A 6529-nucleotide genomic window follows, 5' to 3' on the forward strand; every position below is an offset into this window, starting at 1 on the left:
ACAAAGATGATTTGGTTCTATTTGTATTTTCTCTTCGGAAATTTCTACGCACGTCTGTCATATTTCAATGTGTGTGTTTATATCAAGTAGTAACATCGCAAGTATATAGTAATTAAATTAGGGACGGGAAGATCTGGAAATATTTTGTGCGGGCAGCCGCATTAATTACAGAAACCTCTTAAAAATCAATTACAAATTCCTTTCAATTATCTTTCTTCCGCTGTTGGGTGAGCGGTAGAGATGTGAACTATCTAATACCATTAGTGTCCCGGGTTACACTCCCGGTGGAGGCACACAGGGCTTCCGATTCCAGGGATGTAATGACTTCGCCGAAAACACCCAAATTTCAACCTCTCCTGCAGGTAGTACTTCCTGGGCTCCACTTTTACAAGCTAATGAGGCTCTGGCGTGTGGACCCACAATCAGTATAATCCTCTGTGAGGTGTGCCGTCAATCTTGCCATCATTCATCACCATCGCTGCGATTAGCCAAAAGTAGAAGAAAAGCGACGTGGCACAAATGAAATCAACGGGTATCACTTTCAACTGTATGTTCAGTCCCGATCGTCCTATCTCAACATGGAGTGGAAATAAAGCAAAATTTTTATGTGTTCTAACGACACGTAGTACACCCTTACAGCCAGGGTGCGAAATCCCGTGGGGGACAGGGGGAATTCCCCCCCACCAACGATCTTGTCCTGAAATCCCCCCCCACCAAACGTTTCCGGGGGGGGAGAGTTTTTCTTCTAACAGCAAACATAAACAATTAGTTTAGGAGTCGAATATACTTTACTGAAATAATATCGAAAACATACACAAAGAACGGAAAACAAAGAGCCTCATCTCTAAGGACACTGAATGAGTTCGACTTGTTATTTCTTCTCCATTTATCATCGCCTTTCGTCAGCTACCGCAAAGTACTTAAATATATTAATAAAACATGTAATAGCATTCAGATGTGAATTTTTTGTAGGAAACTATTATCTTCCTAATGTTTCTTAATTTTTGCCCCTCCAAATAGTCACGGAAATCATTGTTCATAGCATTAGTAGCATATTAAAATTTTCAATTTACAATCTAATTTTTAATGAAGGACAGTCGATATATTGTATATTTTATAACATAATTTGATTATTTAGTAATTGATACATACTTAATGGCATATATATATATATACAATTTATATGCAATGATACTGGGATATATATATATTGTGTATGTCTGTCTGCTCCTTCTTCAGTGATTCCGCACCCTGCTTACAGCTAGTATAATCCTCCGTGGAGACCGCGTTGTGATTGTCCTTTCACCAATCCCATCCACATCTTCGCTATTAGTCAAGAGCAGAAAAGCGAATAAAAGTAAAACAAATCAAAGAACATGTTTCTTATATGACTATATTTTTGGAATGCCTTCTCTGAATCCTTGGCCGCACGTGTCGTTTGGGTGATATTGTCAAAGAGGGGGAGAGGGTAAACCAAATTTGAACAGGGCGTTTCCCTCGCCGAACTTTAGCTGCACCCATAGTAACAATGACTATTCCAACAACATGAAACGAGGCTCAAGGTTGTGCAAATCACGTCCCGGAACCCTTGAACACTTATCCGCCATACCCCAAGGGCAGTGGGGAGATGAACCCCACAGAGCGACATCGCAAACTTTCAGAAGCTTTCCAGGGAGTCAATGCTCTTCATCAAGGTCCTCAAATATCCAAATTCCGGCAGAAACCGCCTCAAAATCACCTTGCCAGCTGCTTCTGCCATGCTTGTTGGAAGATATTGTCCAATCGCCGCGTTGCCTCATCAACTTAAGCCAACTTTTTTCCCACCCCGTGGACTCGTGGAGGCAGTCGACCGTTGCTCGTTGTTAAGAGGCTTTCAATCACGGCGTGTGCCCAGTGGATCGAAAACTGAGACAGAATGAACTTGGTGCTTTCCCTCGCCACATAAATACCGACTTCTTCCCCTCCCGAGCCCTCACTGCATTTAACATCTGAGTCCCTTCCAGGATGTTGGTGGCGGTAAGTAACGAATTCAGATAACTCTATATCAGTGTTCGGAGACTTGCTTACTAAACTGACTTACCGTTACAGTTACTTCGCACGAAAAGTAACTTTGCTTAAAAGTTACTGTGTTACAGTTACTTCGCTCAAAAATATACATTGCTGGAAAGTAACTGTGTTGTAGTTACTTCGCTCAAAAAGTAACTACTTAAATTAATTGTTACAGCTAGTTCGGTTGAATAGTAACTTTGCTTGAAAGTAAACTGTATTACAGTTACTTCCTTCAAAGTAGCTCTGCTTCAAAGTAACTGTGTTACTGTTACTTCGATCAAAAGGTAACTTTGCTTAAAAGTAACTGGGTTATAATTAATTCGCTCAAAAAGTAACTTTGCTGAATAGTAACGGTTTTGCAGTTGTCCTTCCAAAGTAACTTTACTGAATAGTAACTGCTTTGCAGTTGTCCTTTAAAAGTAACTTTGCTTATAAGTTACAGTTACTTCGACCAAAGGGTAGCTTTGCTTAAAAGTAACTGGGTTATAATTAATTCGCTCAAAAAGTAACTTTACTGAATAGTAACTGCTTTGCAGTTGTCCTTTAAAAGTAACTTTGCTTATAAGTTACAGTTACTTCGATCAAAGGGTAGCTTTGCTTAAAAGTAACTGGGACCAAACGCCAAACTCGCATCACCCTGGACTGCAGTTCTGCAGGCAAACGAGGTTCAGGCGCCTGGGTTCACAGTCAGTGCAACCCTCTGCACATGTGTTGTGTCGTCCATATGCACTAGTGGGCAGGCACAGGTTTTCTTTTTCTTTTGGAGGGGGCTGTAATTCTAAAGGTGGATGATTACATAGCCTCTTTCTAGAGGGAGCGGGAAGCACAATTAAATATTTCGCAATTTCCATTTTAAGCCATCGTTCTGAAAATTGTTCAAAGACAAAAATAATAATCGGGGTTACATTTACCACTATGGTACTCCCGAGTTTTTCACTGTCTTCATTTGAAAGTCTTGATATTTTCAAAATTTCAAAATCTTCTGAATGATCTTGTAAGTTACATTTCAAACGTTATTATTAATGCCATAAAAAAGAACACGATTTATCCCAATCCTTCTAGATGAAACAAGAGACTAGGTCACTAAATCACAGTTATCTACGTGCCTCATATGGGAGCCCCCAGAAAGATTAATACTAGTATTTTATTTTTAATGTAAATGCACACTGTTTTGCTAAAGTACCTACTTTGTGAGCATGTTGTTATTTTAATTTGGTTTAAATTTTATTAACCTTATTTTATTACTTTCTATGCTATACAATACTTGGCAACGGTGTTCAACAGCATATCCTTCATGAAAATTCACTATACCATACCAGTGGTTCTCAACCCCACTAAATTCGATTTTCAAAAGTCGATGCCCCGATCCCAACAATATTACTCGTAAAGAGCTTTCAATTATTTTTTTTTTTTAAAAAAATACGTAAATTAACATGTACCCTTGAAATTTAATTATGACAATCATAGTGAATATTAGTTCGATTATGTTTGGGTTTGTTGACAAACATAAAATTTGGTTTAAAGTAGTTGACAACGGTTGAATCTAATGGAAAGTTTTAGTATCCTCTGGCCAATATCATTTAAAAAGTTAGTTAAGTGCTGAGTTTTATTGGCATGTTCCATTTCAGACACTCAAAAAATTCCAAGTAGTCAGAATATTTCCACTTCAATATATTTGAATGTTAATGAAAATTGCTGCCCAAACTAAATTGACCCTGGTGCCCAGGGCCGGATTAAGACGAAATTGGGCCTGATGCTTGAACAGGTATCGGTGAACAATAAACACAACGACGTTATAGTTAGGTCACAGCCCAAAGAATAATAGTAACTGTATAATAAGTAACGGTGTGTCTAGGCGTCCGAAATGGGTGCTCCGAATTTCATTCTAAGATTTATTTTCAGGTTAATATAGCAAAAGAGAACTGTTCAGCTTTCGGAAAATTCTCGTCTGTTTCATCTGGGTCTATTTCAGGAATGGGCCTAATGCTGCAGCATCAATAGCACTGCTGGTGGCCGTCCATAGAGGCGGTAAGCAACATGCCCCCCGGTTAGATCACCGCCATTGTCGCGAAAGTACTTTCCCGTTATGGCAGTCGAACTCAAACCCGAACGAAAGGTTATCTTTCCACGTGGTTGCCATCTTGGCCTGCAAGTCGCTTCCCCCTTACGGCACGGTTGAGAAACACTACAACATACGATTCTGATTTAGAATACGTTATGTCAGAGCAGGAAATTAGAAGTGTCGTGGTATTTTCAAATTGACAGATTTATATTTCTCCCCTCCCTAGGAGAAGCCAAGCATCAGGATATAGATCTTCATTGTAGTGAGAGCGTCATATTTGCATTTCAAGTTATAATTTTCAACAAGTTCTTCTACAATACCTCTAATAATAATAATAATTGTTTATTATTACTTCATGCTGATCATATCAATGGCCAGATACACCACTACGTCCAATTCCTACAATTAACTCGCCACACATCACTCTTAAGATTATCTATAAGAGTTTTATCAGTTTATCACCATTGTTACTATTTACAGAAATAATGAAATTAAGGGAATAATAATAATAATAATTATTATTATTATTATGAACTGTCAACAAAAATAGTTTATTTGTATTAGTTTGTAATAATTATTTGATTATTATTCGTTGTCATTGTTTCTACTGTTAAATTTTACATCAACAGCATGAATCTGTTCACAGAAACAAAGAGCCATTTAGAACAATGTCCGGGCTCTAGTTATTGCAATTGCAACTACAAGTACATGACGGAAATTTCATTTTAATCAAACGATAAGACGCGTGAAAAATGCTACTACGGCTTGCAAAACGAGGATTTCGAATGCACGATGGTTTAGAAGAGAAGAACCGGCGGAATCTTGCCTTCCATTTAATTATTGATGATTTTACGCACCGCAGCTCTCGTAGAGGTCACCTTGCCGCGTAGCACGCACATCGTGCGTATAACGGAGCATACTTCCTCCATCAAGTTTAAATAAGAGAACAGGTTTCAGACAATTAGCTCCACTCACGAGATGAGTGTTGGATGATGTTTCATTAATATTTCCTCCCTTAGTTTCGCCTGGTGAAAAACAAAGTGCGAATGCTGCTACGACTTCTTAACTGGTCCATGTCAAATCAGTCAACGAGTGTCTTTGGCAATCACCGATTTCTTTGGAAAAAAAATTAAAAAAAGTATGTGTAATTGAGTTGTCACCGTCAGACATTCATAACAATGTGTGACGTTTCTTTTTCCTTTAGCTTCTGGTAAAGTTAAAGGTCTGTAAAGATGCGAGGAAAGGTGTACATAGAAACATGCTTATCTCTGCCAAGCAGAAGTATAAAAATATGGAATGGCAATATTAAGATGGACTCGAGTGAAATTTGTAAGTTTGGGCTGGTCTTGCCCAGGATAGACACTTGGAAAACGTATGTTGCTGCGGCAATAAACCAATAAACCTTCGGGTTTAGGAATGTCAGATCGTTAGTTACTTATCAGGCACATTGAATATGCCACTAATACCATATAAAATACATATTTGATCCAAAATAACATGTTTTTTTCTACATTTTTGTTTTCTGGGGAGGCAGACAGCCTTGTCGATCGGTGGGCGTCACCTGCCCCGCCCATGCCTCCTCTACCGTCGCCACTGACAATATGAATAAAATAAACATCTTGTCTCGATTGATTTAGTTTATTTTACTTCGCTTTTCTTCTGATTGCGAAGATGGGGATGAATGGTCATAATATGAAATTGATGAAGGGACACTCATAAAGAACAACAATGCTCAAGCCGGTATTCGAACTCGGGACCCCTGGCACATTCTGTCTTGAATGACAAGAATTATACAGCAATCGTGCAAGGAAGCAATTATTACATGGGTTTTCTGTTGAAGAGTGGACCTGGGTAATCAAATGAGGCAGAGAATTGTGCGCAGCTTTTCAGAAATCAAATCGAATCAGCCAGGAGCCTTTTTTCCGCTTCATGGCGAAACAAACGAAGTGAAAGCAAAGAACAGAACTGAGTCAATGTAATCGAAGAAAGTGAAAACAACTTTTCCGGGAGAAAGAGTGCCCTGCATTTCTTGGGCAAATCTGAATTTTTAGGTCACTAAAATAAAATTAGTTTTTTTTTTTTTAAACAAAAAATTAAGAAAGTCTCGCTAAGAAAGGTAGAACAAATTGACACAGTGTGTGTGCAGGTTTACGTTTGTCAAAGAGAAAAGAATTAAAATTCAGCCAATCAACGTTATCTTCTTTCTCTTTCTCAAAGAAGTTCATCAATTCTTAATGGCGGTTCCAAGGCACCCTGTTGAACCCGGAACATCGAACAAGGGGTGGAAAGATAGGAAACTAACTAACCAATATTTGGCACCCCTAAACCCGAAGGATTTAAAAAAAATTCTTACGTATAATTGTCGCTGTTACCACAGTTTTAATTTTATTAAATCTCGACGTTTCCATGTTACAAATG

The sequence above is a fragment of the Lepisma saccharinum genome, chromosome 6 (genome assembly GCF_977018435.1).
Source record: "Lepisma saccharinum chromosome 6, izLepSacc3.1, whole genome shotgun sequence".
Lineage (NCBI taxonomy): Eukaryota > Metazoa > Arthropoda > Insecta > Zygentoma > Lepismatidae > Lepisma > Lepisma saccharinum.